This window comes from Suricata suricatta, chromosome 5, assembly GCF_006229205.1.
Source record: "Suricata suricatta isolate VVHF042 chromosome 5, meerkat_22Aug2017_6uvM2_HiC, whole genome shotgun sequence".
Taxonomy (NCBI): Eukaryota; Metazoa; Chordata; class Mammalia; order Carnivora; family Herpestidae; genus Suricata; species Suricata suricatta.
Genome location: NC_043704.1, coordinates 51,951,290 through 51,969,054, shown reverse-complemented (window position 1 = coordinate 51,969,054; position 17,765 = coordinate 51,951,290).

Here is a 17,765-nt window from a genome sequence, read left to right as displayed (position 1 = left end):
TCTCAAGCTGGGGGCATAAACATTTATAATTGTAAGCTCCTCTTGATTGATAGACCCCCCCTTAATTATGATATAATACCTTCATCATCCCATTACAGTCTTTAGTTTAAAATATAGTTTGACGGGGTGCCTGGGTGGCTCAGTTGGTTAAGCCTCTGACTTCGGCTCAGGTCAGATCTCACATTCATGGGTTCGAGCCCCACGTCAGGCTCTGTGCTGACAGCTAGCTCAGAGCCTGGAGCCTGCTTCAGATTCTGTGTCTCCTTCTCTCTCTCTGCCCCTCCCCCTCTCATGCTCTGTCTCTCTCTGTATCAAAAATAAATAAAACATTTAAAAAATTAAAAAAATATATAGTTTGTTTGATATAAGAATGACTACTCTTGCTTTCTTCTGACTTCCAGTAGCATGATAAATGGCTCTCCATCACCTCACTTTCAATGTGAAGGTGTCCTTAGGTCTAAAATGGGTCTCTTGTAGACAGCATAGAGATGGATCTTGGTTTTTGATCTATTCTGATACCCTATGCTTTTTAATTGGGGCATTTAGTCCACTTACATTCAGTGATTATTGAAAGATATGGACTTAGTGTCATTGTGTTATCTGTAGGCTTTTTGTTTGTGGTGATACCTTCGGTACTTTGTAGTTTTGCAGCATTCCACTCACAGAGTTCCCCCTTAGGTTCTCCTGCAGGGATGTTTTAGTTGTCATAAACTCCTTTAGTTTTTGTCTGGGAAAGCCTTTATCTCTCCTATTCTGAATGGCAGCCTTGCTGCATTTTTTTTCCCTATTTGGCACATTGAATATTTCCTGCCACTCTCTTCTGCTCTGCAAAATTTCAGTGGACAGGTCTCCTACTGCTCTTATGTGTCTGCCCTTGTAGGTTATGGCCCATTTGTCCCTAGCTACTTTCAGAATTCTCTCGTTATCAGTGTATTTTGCCAGTTTCACTATGATATGCTGTGGGGGTGACCTGTTCTTGTTGATTTTAAAGGGAGTTCTCTGTGTCTCCTGGACATGGATGTCTACTTTCCTTTTAGGAAAGTTCTAATCTATAATTTGTTCATATACAATTTGCCGCCTTCTCTCTTATTCTTCTGGAACTCCTATAATACACATATCATTACATATCATTGAATCACTTAAGCCTTTAATTCTCCCCTCATAGTCCAGTATTTTCTTATCCCTCTTTTTTCTTTCCAGCATTTTCCATAATTTTATCTTCTATTTTACTTATTCTCCCCTCTGCTTCCTCCATTTTTGCTGTTACTGCAACTAGTTTATTTGCATCTCATTTATAGCACTTCTTAACTCATCATGACTATTTCTTGGGTTCTTGATCTCTGTAGCAATAGATTCTCTGCTGTCTTCTTTGCTCTTTCAAGTCCAGTTATTAGTCTTATAACTATTATTCTAAATTCTTGGTCAGATATAGTGTTCATATATGTTTTGAGAAATTCTCTGTCATTTCTTCCTGGTATTTCTTTTGAGGAGAATTCTCCTGTTTCATCATTTTAGCTAGTTTTATGTGTTTTAATAGCTTATTATATGTTCTGCACCTGCAACTACCTCTATATTAATAAGGGGCCATGCACTGCCCAAGCACTGCCCTTCAAGGAGGTGTTTTTGGAGTGTGTTTCATGATCTCTGTTGTTGTGACTATGGTTGCTTTATCTCCCTACTGGTAGTGGTGGTTTGGACCTTCCACCAGGTATGCTTTGATTTTTCCCTTGAAGTAACCCTGAAAAAAATTCAAAAAGAGGTGTGGTGGAAGAAGCCTTATCCCATACAAGAGAGAAAGGACAGGGGTGATGGAAAAGAAAAGGAAAATAAATTGACCAGGCAGAGAATCAGAGAAAGTATACAGCTTAAGCCAGAGAGAGAGAGAGAGAGAGAGAGAGAGAGAGAAATAAAGAAGGAGATACAGAAAAGCTGTAAAAAGAATAGATTAAAAACGTCTGCTTAGACAAACCAACAACCAGAATAGAGAAGGTAAGAAATAAGAGGAAGGGAAGAAAAAAAATATATATGTAAAATAAGAATTGACCAAGAATCAAATCAGAAAATGCAAAACCACTATGCTGGTGTCTGACAGTGCCTTGGAACAGGTGACTGTGCTGGTCTGGAGGAGGGCCCTCTGGTTAGGTCAAAGACAGTCTTGCTCCAGTAGATACATAGTTACCAGGCACAGAGGGGCAGGGTTTGGTGTAGGCAAGTCTGCCTCCACTAGGAGTTACTGTCTTATTCCCTGATGCCCCAACTTGTCCATGATGGGGAAAAAATGGCAACATCCCAGTTTCTCCTCCCTGAATTGCATGTTCCAAATCACACTGTTCATATAGTCCTCACAGAGCTCCCACAGGCACGAGTGGGCTGGTTTGTCCCACTACACAGCCTCTGGGCTTGTCAAGTAGTCTTCAAACCCCAGTGTCTTAAAGAATCCCACTCTGCATGGTCCGGGTAGTGCCACTCTGCCCAGTGGACAAAGGGCTTCTTGGTGGGTGCCTGCAGGGTATTTTGTCTTTGGAGCAGCAATATATCTTCTTCCCAAAGCATTGAAGGAAGGGGACTACTCTCACAATGTTCCTCTGAACTAGCTACCAGGCCCTGGGCTGGCTTACCCTCCCCACTCCCCAGGTCATATTCATAGGGCAGCAAGCCCTAGTCCAGAGAAAACCCACAACCCTGGACTGTCCCTCCTAAGGCTGTTTGCAAGGTAGAAACTGGCTCTTTCAAAGTATTCTCCATTCCCTGGTCCATGATCCAGAGAGGTTTTTCTCTTTCCAAATACAACCTCACAGTTCCATAGCCTGTTTCTCTTCCTTGTGTCTCTCCACAGAAGGAAGTCCCTCCCCTCTGCCTATGCCACCTGTTTTATCTCTCCTAATTCTCAATGACATATCTATGGTTTGCAAAGCTGTCCCCATGAGCTCCTGGAGATGTTTCTGTTACTCTGTAGCCTGGATTCCTGGGATTCCAAGTCTTTTGGCCTTAATACTGCTGTGTTTGGATCCCCCTACATCTCCATCATTTTGAATCCTCCTTCTTTACACCTTTTAGACTGGAAAAATTTAATATATGTGTAGTCAGTGACGTAGGTAAAAGTATACTATCGTATACACTTGATAGAAACTATAATTTAACAACCTCTTAGAAAAACATCCCTGCAACATCCGTTAAAGAAAAACAATGCTTACGCCTTTAACAGAGGAATTTACTTCAGGAAATCAATCATTAAAAATAAGTATACCCACCCAGTTAGGGTCGCCAGGGTGGCTCAGCCAGTTAAGCATCTGATTCTTGACTACAACTCAGGTCATGATCTTATGGTTCACGAGTTTGAGCCCCATATTGGGCTTTTGTGCTGGCAGTGTGGAACCTGCTTCGGATTCTCTCTCTCTCTCTCTCTCTCTCTCTCTGCCCTTTCCTGGCTCATATGCTCTATTTCTCTTTTTTCAAAATAAATTAGTAAACTTAAAAAAAAGTACATTAGTTGGAAAGAGTACATGTTCAAGGCTATCTGTCATTGTGTACAAAAACTTAAATGAAATGAATGATCAGTAACAGAGAATTGGTTAAATAAATTGTGTTACATGTCCACCATTAAATAATATACAGCTATTCAGAAGAATAAATTGTTGCTCTACAAGTTGGCAGGCTAGAGGTAGGGATTGGTTAGATTTTGTAAGATCTTATTAAGAGAAATAAAATGTTCATTAACAAAATGAAAAAGCAACAAACAATGGGAGAAAATATCTGCAAATCACATACCTGATAAAGGGTTAATATGTACAAAGTATTCATGTATTCATGTAAGCTACTGATTCTTGATTATGACTCAGGTTGTGATCTCATGGTTTGTTAGTTTGAGCCCACAGTCAGGCTCTGTGGGTGGTAGTGCAGAACCTGGTTGGGATTCTCTCTCTCTCCCTCTCTCTGCCCCTCCCCTGCTCATGCTCTCTCTCTCAAAATAAATAAAAATAAAATAAAATAAAATAAAGTAAATTAATTCACAGGGCATAATGTACAGCATGGTAACTCTATTTAACAGTACTATGCTGCATATTTAAAAATTGCTAAGAGAATAGATCTTAAAAGTCCTTATTACACAAAGAAAATTAAAACTGTGTGGTGATGAATGTTAACTAGACTTACTATGGTGATCAGTCTGCAACATATAGAAATATTGAGCCATTACGTTATGTACCTGAAACTAATAAAATGTGGTATGTCAATTATATCTTAATAAAAAATAAAATTTTTAAATTTTAAAAAAGAAAAACAAAATGCAGAAAAGTGTGTATAAAATAATTCCATTCTGAGAAAAAGATATTATGACAGAAAGTTCTATAGTTATACTTTCTGCATTATAGGTCTCTATGTATATCACTTACGTATAATGGACATGGAGGAAATAAGAAAGGATACCCACTATGTTATTAGCCTGGTTGGCTGGGGTGGTTGGGAGTGACTGCATTCAGGTGAAGGGAGTCCAAGGTAATCAGACTCTCACACAGTCATTTTGAGGGTGATGCCAACAGTTATGTGAAGTGCGTATCAGAAAATAAGAGTGTGAAATGATAAGTATAAATCGAGATTTTGCTCAGTTTCATATTCTGCTCTGGCTTCTGATCATCACTCTTATTTTATTTTCACCTGGTTTTTTTTTTCCCAATTCTTGATCAAATGAAGGTAATTTCTACTTAGCATCTAGAAACAAACCACATAGGGCTTAGGGCCATTTACTCTGTAATCAAAGTTGTTTCATTGTTTTGTCTCAGTGTGGAATCTCATTAGCATCTATCATAAAACCTAACTATATATCCATTTGCAGAGATAAAAAAACAGAATTTCTTCCACATAGGTCAATAAACCACAAATTTGTGTTAGTATCATAAACTCGTATTCCTTTGTTTTCACATAGAGAAATATTTCTTGCTTCATTTTATCGGAAATTGTTAAGACAATATATGCCTTAGAATTTGTGGATAAAAACTGTAAGGTATTTCCAGCTGAAATGAAAAGAATGCTCATATTCATTAAGGCAAAGTCAGTATGAATGGACTTGGATAATACCTTAACTAATTTCAATGTTTTGTGTGATATTGGACATCTAAGAAACAAAAGACCAGTCTGGTTGTGTTTCCCAAGTTTCCAGGAAGCAAAAGAAAATGAAGTCTTTTGGGAGCTATATTCTGCTAATGCACAGCAATATTGTTAACTAGATATGAATAACGTAGTATAAATTATATCTACCTACTGTAGGTGAAAAAAATTATTGTTATTTTAACAGGGAATTATCTTTGTATAGGAAATAAATTTACAAGTACTGTTGAGTGTGTGAATTTAACCTCTTTTGTATGGAAAAAAAAAAAGAGAGAGAGATGGCCAAGTTCTCTATTAGTCAACAGAAATGTACAGGAAAGGGGAGAGAAATGAGAGAGATAAGTGGTGGAGAAAAATGGAGAGAGTAGATAACAAAGCAGTAGGAGGGTGCCGCTGTGGGAAAAGTCAACTGGGAAAAATTCTAAATGGTGGCAAAAGCCCAACATTGTATTCAAAGAGGGATTTTTTGTTTGTTTGTTTATCTATTTTTGAGAGAGAGAGAGAGAGAGAGAGAGAGAGAGAGAGAGCGCGCAGGGGAAGAGCAGAAGGAGAGGAAGAGAGAGAATGTTAAGCAGATTCCATCCCATTGTGGAGTCTGATGCAGGGCTTGACTGAACTCACGAACTGTGAGATCGTGACCTGAGTGGAAATCAATAGTTGGACGCTAAACCAACTGAGCCACCCAGGCTCCCCTCAAAGAGTTTTTTAATGAAAAGCATGTATACATATGTATGTATGTATATGTGTGTGTATGTGTGTGTGTGTATTTTTTATCTTAGGACCACAACTGTTAGCTATACAACCTCTATTTTAACTTTGTGCTCTCATTTCTTTTTTTTTTTTAATTTTTAATGTTTATTTATTTTTTAGAGAGAGAAGGAGTATGAGCAGGGGAGGGGCAGAGAGAGAGACACAGATTCCAAAGATGCTCCAGGCTCTGAGCTGTTGGCACAGAGCCCACTGAGGAGCCCGAACTCACAAACCATGAGATCATGACCTGAGCCGAAGTTAGATGTTTAACCAACTGAGCCACCCAGACGCCCCTGTGCTCTCATTTCTTCACATGAAAAAAGTAAAAATAAATATTCTAGTATATATCTGACAAGGTTGTTTTGAGAATCAAATGTATTAAAATATATAATTACTTAGGCTGATACACATTAGATGTCATATGGGTTGGGCTTTACTATTTTTAAATGTTTATTTATTTTGAAAGATAGAAAGATAAAACATGCAGGGGAATAGCAGAAAGAAAGGGAGAGAGCGAGAGTCCCAAGGGGCTCCAAGCTGACTCAGGTCTGGATCTCAGGAACTGTGAGATCATGACTTGAGGCAAAATCAAGAGTCCTGCACTTAACCAACTAAGCCACACAGGCACCCGGTTTGTTTCTATTTAAAGCTGTTGCTATTGCTGTAGGTAAAATGCTTGTAGTACTCCTACCATTCAGTAAAATCTGCCACAAACATAAATTGTGTGAATAGTTGGGGTGGGAGTAGTGTATCAAGAAAGGAGCTGTACAGTATGACTTTGCTGGCTTTGTGCCAGATATAATAACAGGACCGCAACACTGAAACATGAAAAGTAACATTTCATTAGTCAAAATACCCACACCTAGAATTGACCCTGCTAATATAAACTATTCATAATTTACAGATATTTGGAGGAAGGCTTTGGATTATCCACTGCATGTAAGGTGGAGATGCAAGCTAATTTGTTTAAAATCTTAAAGAAAGAATGTTTTGTATAAAATTTACTTAATTCTTAATTTGGTTTATTCATTCACTTCATTCAAGAAACATATTAATTAAGATGTTTAGGTACTGTGCTAAACACTAGGCATATAAATATTTAATTCCTGCCTTCAAATATCTTAATGAGAATGATAGGAAAAAACTCAATAAGCTATGACACATTTTTAAGGTAGAAATATTCAGCTAGCAATATACTATAGCAGGCAAAATCAGACCAAATGACAAGATGGCATTGATATATTTATATTCATACCGATTATATTGCATAATTATCATACCTCTACTTTATTGTAAGATAATTTATAAAAATAAAAATCCTAGTTATTATAAATGTAACTAAGAGCTGTTTCTTTGAAAAGTTTTATAATTTAAACCTTCAGAAATGCTGTTTACTTTCCATAATGAAGTAGAATGTGGAGTATAATAATTTAAAACTTTTTAAATACACTATTGGTCTAAAAATTATAATTAAACTCTATGAATAACCATAGTAATAAATTTGAAAACTCAGAAAATGTTATAATTTTTAAACTACCAGAATTTTATAGAATATGGTTATTTGAAGAAATTAATTTGATATTTAAAAATTGCCTGTTCCTGAGCCAAACATTTGGAAATTAAACAAATAAGACATGGCAGAAACAGTTTTAAAAGTCAAGTTTTACCAAATCACCAGGAGCTGATCAACCCCATCTTATATAATTTGTTATGAGAATTAATGGAAGTGACTCAATTCATTTCAAATGGCTAGTGTGTTCTAAATACCCAAATTAGATAAGGACTTTTTAAGAAAATAAAAAATAGAGCTAATTTTACTTTCAAACATAAATGCAAAAGTCATGACTATAATATTATCAAATCAAATATCTAAAAAAGGACAAAATAATAAAACAACAAATAGAAAAATATTCTATTGGATTTAATTCTCAGTTATGTATGTTTATATGTATGTACACATAGTATATATTATGCACATATGTCATATACAGTAACATAACAATATAGAAAAGCTATGTTTTTAGCTTTGGGATAAGACAGTTCATATTCAACAAGATCAGAAAAGAAAGACATGAAAAACTTTTTTTATAAAATTTATAAATTATCTAAAGTCACCATAAAAAAAGCTTAAGAGAAAAAGAAAAACAGACTGGTTGAAAATAATTTTGACAGATATAATGGATAGAGGAAGAATATCTTTAATGTGCAACAAACTACAAAACCACAAGGACAAAAAAAAGGACATATGACACAGAGTAATAATAGTTTTAAAATAGTTGATATGCATTGTAAATAATTTAAACAAATCTTTAAGAGTAATTAAAGAAATGAGATAACCTATTATATTTGTAGAAGTTTAATCTAAATTTTGTTTTAGAATAATGTGTGGGGATGTGGGCGGCTCAGTTGGTTAAGTGTCTGACTTCAGTTCAGGTCATGATCTCACTGTTCATTAGTTTGAGCTCCATATTGGGCTCTAGAAAGATGGTGTGGAGCCTGCTTGGGATTCTCTCTCTCTTCCTCTCTCTCTCTCTTCCCCACTTGCTCTTTCTCTCAAAATAAGTAAATAGACTTTAAAAATAAAATAAATAAAATAAAGTAATATAATATAAAATAAAATAATGAAATAATGGTTAGCAAGAGTGAGGAAAGTGTTACTCTTAAAATAGTAAGAAAGTTAAGGGATGCAGACATTTGGGATGGCAATTTGTACAACTAAAAATGAAAATACATAGATTCTATGTGATAATTTTTAGGACTTTTTCTAGAAAAATATGCACATGAAAACATAAAAAAGTGGATTCATTATTCTAATTGTCTGCAATGACATGATATTAGATTTGACATCAATGTGCATCGATATTAGAGAAGGACTACACAAACAGCACATAGGCTTGTCCACATGGGCTTTGAAACTAGGCAGCTGTATGTAGCATCACTGATAGATCTCTGGAATATACTGTTGAGAGTAAGAGGAAGTTACATGTTGATAAAAAAATATTTTGACACAAATACCTCTCACACTCCTAAAAATGTATGTATTATACATTATCTGCAATATATGTGATATTTAAGCATATCAGTTTCTAAATAAATGAAGCCTACAGGTAATAATACCAAAGTGGTATGAGTAGCTGCCACTTAAAAGGAATTAGAGTCAAATCTATATGGATAGCAGAATGTTTCAAATGTTTAGAGAAGAAAAAATGCTTCCATAATTTATTTATGTAATTAAAACATGAAAACTATAAATCGACTTTGCACTCCTTCATAGACACACACGCACACACACACACATCTGCACACACATGCAAACAACATTTTCTAAATATGTCTGCTTCCCTACCTACAGGGTCACAGTATTCTGTATGTTCACAATCAAATATTGTATATATTTACTCCACAAATATTTAATGAATGCATATATGTGCCAGACACTATTTTGGGCATTGGAAATCAATAAACCAATAAATAAAGGTCTTGCAGACCTTAATTTCTAATATTTAATATAAATGGGTGTGCGTTCAGGAAATGAGGTCAAGAAAGAGTTTATTAATTTGAATTTCAATCAGAAGCCAAATTGGCTCTATTGTTAATGAGTGAACTATGATAAGTGGTGTTTTTTTGCTCTTTAGTTTCAGAAGATGATTTGAAAGAGAAATGAGAATGAATAAGTAGAATTTTTTTACATTTTTTTACATTTTTTTAGGTCTTGGGAAATTTTGTTTGTATCACTCTTTCCATCACAATGAGAGCACCCAAATCTTATAGAATCATTTTAACTTACAGCTGCTGTTTATAACCTTCTACCTATTAAAATCACAAATTATCTCAGGTTATCTTTCTAATGCTTCCTATTTAAAGACAACAGATAGATAGATAAACAGATCATTTCCAATTACTACACTTGAGTCTATGAATTCTCAAAAGAGAAGTTTAAGGAAATGAAAGATAATGTTCTGATGGTAAAGTTATCTCTACTAAACCTACCAATGTTTTATTACTACATGTCTTTCTGAACATGAACTCTGGCAATTCTGATATACTATGGTAGGGTAAAACTCTACCACTGATTTAGAAATTCTGCTTCTAAATGATGGAACCAAATATAGTCATAATAATTCTTACACATGCTGAGTTACTTACAAATTATTTACTCTGCTGAAAGTTATGTCACAGCATAATATGTTAAATTCAAATAACTACAAGAATATAAGGACAAACATGTAAAATACATAGAAGGAAATATGTTTAAGAAAATAGGGGTTTGGAGGATGTGTCAAATCAGAAAGTACCTGCTCCATCTAAAAAATATATTTAAGTCCAGTTTTATTTTAACAAAACATTTCTGAGTATGGATCCATTCTGCTCCATCTTACTCTCAATGTGATACCTTCACAGTCTACAACCTACCACCCCCCCCCCCACCATGGTGCCCACATTTCCTATTCCAGTACCAGCAGATAATTAGAACTGGGTCCTGTGTTCTTGCCAAAGGGAAGGCATGTTGTATGACAAAAGGCACAAAGAAGCTTGATTTCCATGACTTTGTTTTCATAAGCTTTTATTGGAACTAAGAGGATTCGATTTCTAGAAGTCAAAATATTTGAAAGAAACAAGAGAAATTGATAGCCTTGCCACTCGACCTCAAATCTAATTATAAATAAAGATTTGCTGCTCAGAGAGGAGGATGAGTGGTAGAAGGGATAAGAGTACCACGTGCAGCATTTTCTAATAGTCAAATGTAATGCATTTAGACAGACAGTGCCATAGACAATCTCATAGAATTTTCTATACCCCGGCTATGGGAATGCAGTGGGAATGTCTATGGCCTCTAGAATGTGGTGAAGTGTTATAAATATCATTCCCTGGCTCAGGCATGGCCTAGAAGTAAGGAATCTTACTTTATATTGATATATCCTAATACTCTAATACCAGAAACAGTTTCAAATAATTAACTGGTACTATATGCTTCTCCTAGAATCAAGCCACATATGTGACTGGGATATGGGTGCAGGATAAGGCTGAAAGTCTGAAGTTAATGCTTTCTGGCAGCTTCACAGGATGGGGTCTGAAATTTCCCAACATAATTTATAAAGTGAGGAACCACTCTTGCATGAGGAATCACATCTATTTTCATTGGTATAAAAGAGTCAGGATTCATTCATTCTTAATTTTACAAAATGCGATTAAAATCGTTTTAGTAAATTTTTAATAACTCAGAAGTACATGTCCTGAAAGTACAGGCCTTAAACTGTACTTTTAAGCTTAGGGTATTACAATTCATAATATCCCTCAATATTAAATTTAACATTCTTAACAAATTAAGTATAATTTTCATAATAAAAATATTCCACATTTTCTACATGCATTAGATATAATTTTAGAATTAAACAGAAATTTTAATAAGGCATATATTATGGCAAGAAAAAGAAATGTATAGTTTTTTTATAGTAACACTATTTGAAGTATTCCCAAATTTATCCTAGAACAAAAAATGCCAAATACGTTTGAGCAAAAGAAATTGCATGAAGTCTAAGCTTTAAAATCTAATGCCCCTTCTTTACTGAAGGGCCCTCAAGACTATTAGCTTGAATTACATACACATCTAGTAAACTTGACTATTGGCATTACCTTCCCATAGCCAATATAACCACTTTAAGGGTAACTAAATTTGAGAATTTGAGAAACATAACTGGCTGCATCTATTTAGTATAAAATACTGTATGTGCTCTATTCATTTGCGCCTTCAATTTGAAAGCCCACAGGGCAGAACAAATTTTCAGAAAACATATTACTTAAATCCTCTATGGATATAGAAACCAAAGAATATAATAAAATAATCAAGTGTGAGGCTACGGCTTTTCATGTCAATACTCCAAATGGATTACATTTTTTGTATCCAAACTTCCTAATAGCGTTGTTTTTATTTAGATTTTTTTTAAGTTCGTTTATTTATTTTGAGAGAGTCAGAGAAAGATAGCACAGGGGAGGAGCAAAGAAAGAGGGAGAGAGAACTAGCAGGTTCCCTGCTGTCAGCACAAAGCCGGATGCAGGACTCTATCTCTCAGTTCATGGACTGAGTCCAAATCAAGAGTCAGATGCTTAAACCAACCAAACCACCCAGGTGCTCTGTTTCTGTTTAGATTTTTAAGAGACAAAAGAGTAATTAGTTCTAGTAGACAATAAACTTTATATACATTATTAAGATGATTTTATTAAGAATCATTTCATTTATTACAAATATCATTGGTTCAATTAGAATTCATTGGGCTTGAGAGTTCATAGTAAGCTAATGCTCTTCTTACTCATTTCAACTGATTTCAATGTATGCTTTATTTTTCACTATCATTTTAACTTGAATAATTTTGCATTTATAATTTCTTCAATCACAATATATCTTCACTGAGTATTTAATATGTGCTATATCCCAAGTTTAGTTTGGGGAAATGTTAGAAATAAGGTAATGTGTGGCCTTTCCATTGTAACTTTACTCTCTAAAGCCAAATAGAGATAAGGTAATGAGAAATTACATGGAGAATATGGGGAATTATTGAAGAGTTTTCAGGAAGGAAAGTACATTATTTGCTTTTGTTTTATACAGAGATCAACCTGGGTTACAATGTGAAAAGTGGGTCAGAAGGGAGCTGGTGGGAAATTAGTGAGACCAGGTAAGATATATAAAGAAGAAACAAAAGAGACAGCACCTATGTATGATAAATGGCATCAGTTGGACTCCAGATGGAGGTGAAGTGAAAGGAAGAAGGATGAACCACGGAAGACATGCAGACTTTTATTATGATACCAGAGGAGCAAGGACCTGGAAGCAAGAGGACGCAGACAAACTTTAAGAAATACTGAGTTTGAAGCGCCGTGGGAGATTTCAATTTGGATACTCAAGTTATATCTGGAGCACTAAATCCCAGAAGACAGCTGTGAGCCTAGAAATTTGGGTAAAAAGGAATTTGTGGTGGTGAGTTAGTTTATACGTAGACATTAGGTAGAGAAAGAAGAAAGTGGGTTTAAAGTAGAGGGTATTTTTTAAGCACTTATTATTTTTAAAAGTCTTTACTTAATATGACAATGCAAAAACTATCCACTATGTTCATAAACTTTAACTGTTCTAAACTTGGTTTCTTTAGACTTCTGGATGTCATAATACAAACAAATATCTGGAAATACGTTAAAAATATTTTGACTTAAATAAATGCTAGAAACTGTGTATCATTCCCGTATTTTGTATCTGTATGTTTTTTTCAGTTAACTTCAGTCCAATGAATGACATTCCATTTGAAACTCCTATGTCATAGTGAACTTAACATTTCCAAATTTGAACTCACAAATATATCTGTCCTTCTTCCAATAACTCCTCATATTTCCCAGTCTCTATCAACATTTTTCAGAGTATCTTTGTTCAGGGGGAGAAGCCAATTTGGAGGAACAGCATGGAAGTTTCTTTGACTCTCGGATTCATGAAATACAGTCAGATCAACACTAAACCATCCTGCACACCTAGAAAACTGATTTGCGGATTAACACAACAATCTGCACAACCTGAACCACAGAACTCAGCAGGTCCGCAGGGCAGAGAGGTGAACTGGGGGAGAGGGAAGCCGCGGAGGGCAGGGAGCTGTTTTTGCTCCAGGAGAGAGGTCAGAGATGGTGGGAGAGTACGGGAAAATTACGCACCCCCAAAAGCAGCTGGAGAGAAAGTAGAAAAGTGGAAATAGCCACAGGGACTGAAAAAAGAGAAGGGAGAAAGGAGAGGGTTTAAATTCCACGAAGCCTCTATAACAGGGGAAGCACAGACTCTGAAACTGCACAGCCCCATACCTGGCAGTGCTCTGGTGAGAAAGGCGAATCTCCAGGAGCAGAGTGAAGTCCGACGGTCCTCGGCCACACAGGGAGAGGAGGTTCCCTTGCTGGGAGGACATTGGGTACAGGCTGTGCAGCCACCCCACAGGCCAAAGTCCCAGCAGACCCTGGAGAACATCCACCTCGCTGGTGCTGGAACAAGGTCATTAAGGGTGAAGCCTGGTGCCAGATGTGTGTTGTGATTTTTCATAATCCCTGAAACGCTGCTGCTACACTATAGCAAGAACTTTTTCTGGGGCAGGCTGGCACCCAAGCTGCAGTCTCTGGGCATCCGCAGCAGCACTGTCCTACAAACTTTCCTCCTGGGTGTGATCGGCACCCAGGCACCTGAACATGGCTCGTAAGACCCTCCTGCAGAGAGGCAGAACGGATCAAAGCCGTCTTCCCTCAGAAGTAAGGGGTGGAGTAAAACTCCCGCATCTGCGATAAAATTCAGAAGGGAGGTACCACCTGGCAACCTGTCACCATGGTCCAGACAATGTAAAAGCAAGGAGTGGATGGAAGCTGGAGACAAAGGGTGGGTGCACCATTGCTGATGGGGAAAACAGAGTTCCCATAATGACGGAGTAGCTGAGTGATGCCATTTTCAGCTCTCTCACGCATGCGCATACACACCTGCAGGCCCTTCAACAATCCACCCGTTAGCTAAGCAGCGCCATCTAGTGGAGAATAGAGCCGTTGACTAAGCCCCACCCAATGGGGCCAACCTCACTTTTCACACCACCACCACCACGTCTTTCTGCCTGCTAAGTTTACAAACCATAAAGTGCTTCATAGTTTGACTTCTAGGGGAAAACATTGTAATTTCAATTTTATTTCAGTATGTTCACTGGTCCAACTATTCTATAGTTTTCTTTTTTGTTTCTTTTTATTGAATACAGAAAAGAAAAAATTTATTTTAATGTTCAATTTTTATAAAAATATTTTATATTTTCTACTAAATTTTTTACTATTTTGTAATTTTTTTCAAATTCTATTTTCTCCATCACTTCATTTTATTCTATTTCATCGTATTCACTTTTAAAAATTTTCTTTTATATGTTTTCTATTTTTGAGAGACAGAAAGAAAGCATGAGCAGAGGAAGGTTGGAGAGAGAGACACACACACAGAATCCGAAGCAGGCTCTGAGCTAGCTGTCAGCACAGAGTCTGACACGGGGCTCAAACCCATGAACCGTGAGATCTGACCTGAGGTGAAGCCAGACGCTTAACTGACTGAGACACCCAGGCGCCCCATCATTTTTTAAATTTTCAAATGTTTTCTTTTTCCACTTTTTTCTCTAATCTATCAAGCTCCTTTCAAATACCCAAACCAAAACATACCTAGGATCAAGCATCATTTATTTGATTTGAGTGTGTGTATCATTTTTAATTTTTTAATTTTACTTTTTGTACCTCATTAATTCCTTTTCTTCCTTCAAAATGAAGAAATTAAAGAAAGAGCAGGAAAAACGGGAGCCAGGGACTTAACCAACACAGATACAAGCATTATGTCTGAACCAGAACTTAGACTCACAATAATAATACTAGCTGGGGTTGAAAATATTTTAGATCCCTTTCTGCAGAGATAAAAGAAGTAAAAGCTAGTCAGGATGAAATAAAAAGTGCTATAACTGAGCTGCAATCTCAAACGGATGCCATAGCGGCAAGGATGGATGAGGCAGCAAATCAGCAATAGAGAGGACAAACTTATGGAGAATAATGAAATAGAAAAAAAAAGAGGGGAGACTAAGGCAAAAGAGCACGATTTAAGAATTAGAGAAATCAGTGACTCATTATAAAGGAACAGCATCAGAATCATAGGGATCCCAGAAGATGAAGAGAGAGCAAAAGAGGTAGAAGGTTGTGTGAGCAAGTCATAATGGAAAACTTTCCTAGTCTGGGGAAAGACACAGACATCAAAATCCAGGAAGCACAGAGGACTCCCGTTAGAGTCAACAAATAACGACCATCAACAAGGCATATCATAGTCAAATTCACAAAATACTCAGCAAGGAAAGAATCATGAAAACAGCAAAGGAAAAAAAGTCCTTAACCTACAAGGGAAGACAGATCATGTTTGCAGCAGACCTATCCACAGAAACCTCGCAGGCCCTAAAGGAGTGGCAGGATATATTCAATGTGCTGAATCCGAAAAATATGCAGGCAAGAATTCTTTATCCAGCAAGGCTGTCATTCAAAATAGAAGAGAGATTAAAAGTTTCCTAGACAAACAAAAATTAAAGGAGTTCATGACCACTAAACCAGCCCTGCAAGAAATTTTAAGGGAGACTCTTTGAGGGGAGAAAAGATAAAAATAAATAAACAAACAAATAAATAAATAAGTACCATAAGAAACAAAGACTAGAAAGAAACAGAGAACACCACCAGACACTCCAACTCTACAAGCAACATAATAGCATAAATTCACGCCTTTCAGGACTCACTCTAAACGTCAATGGACTAAATATTCCAAAGAAAAGACATACGGTAACAGAATGGATAAGAAAACAAGATCCATCTATATGCTGTTTATAAGAGACCCACTTTAGACCTAAAGACACCTTCAGATTGAAAGTAAGGAGGTAGAGAATGATCTACCATGCTAATGATTGACAAAAGAAAGCCAGAATAAGCCATACTTATATATCAGACAATCTAGACTTAAAAATAAAGACTGTAACAAGACATGAAGAAGGGCATTATATCATAATTAAGGGGTCTATCCACCAAAAAGACCTAGCAATTGTAAACATTTATGCTCCAAATGTAAAAGCACCCAAATATATAAATCAATTAATCACAAACATAAAGAAACTTATTGATAATAATACTCTGGTAGTAAGGGACTTCAACACCCCACTTACAGCAACGGACAGATCATCTAATCAGAAAATCAACAAGGAAACACTGGTTTGAATGACCCTGGACCAGATGGACTTAACAGATATACTCAGACCGCTTCATCCTAAAGCAGCGGAACACACAATCTTCTCCATTACACATGGAATGTTCTCCAGAATAGATCACATCCTGGCACACAAATCAGCCTTCAACAAGAACAAAAAGATCAAGATCATACCGTGCATATTTTCAGAGTATCTTTATTCAAAACTTTGGAGCTACTCCCACTCATTCAGCCATCTTTGGGTTTTCTCCTCTATATCTGATTAGTCACTGTGGCTGTAAAGAAGTTTTTGGAAATATTTCTAATTTTTATGCCTGTCTTCATTTTAGCTTTGGGTTCTCATACCTTACAACTTTTTCACTGAATCAGCTCCAACATTGCTTACTCAAATTGGAATTATTCATCTCTCTACCACTCTGCTGTCATGTTATCCTACTTTTTTCATCATATTTTTTCTTCTCAAAAGCATCCGATGCTTTCTTTATTTTTTTATCATGTTCAAAGTCATCTAGGGTCTTTGATATTCTTCATAATCATACTCTAACATATGATCTTATTTTCTTTCTCTCATATAAAACGTCCAACCTCATTGCAGCTTTTTAACAGTTTTCCACACATTCCTTCTGCTTTTAGTTGCCATTTTCCCTGAACTGAATCCTTTCCACTTCAATTTTAAGGTAATTCATTCTTCAAGACTTAGTTCAGATTTAAAGTTTTCCATATCCTTCTCTACTCATTATACACATTATTCATCTTTTCCTATTCAGAACTTCTGCAGGACTAATGGTTTTACCACATATGACATACTTTGAAACTTTTACTTTTTAAATTCAGGGTAGATTGTACTGAAGCAGGGACATGCCTTATACAAAGATAGTAACAACAGCACAGAAAATAATATTTTATGTCTTACAAAACCCAATGAAGCAAATATTGTTATTCCTACTTTTGTAGCTGAAGAGATAAGTCACAGAGAGGTTAGTAAAATTTACAAAGGGAATGCAACAAAGGCCCCATTTAAAAACAAGTTGTTTGACCTTTGTGCCTGAGATATTAATGATTACTATCTTCTTATTTCCTTTGTGCAGAACATAGATCTCATTATAAGGAACATATTCAAAATACTTTTTAAAAAATTATGTTTATTTAT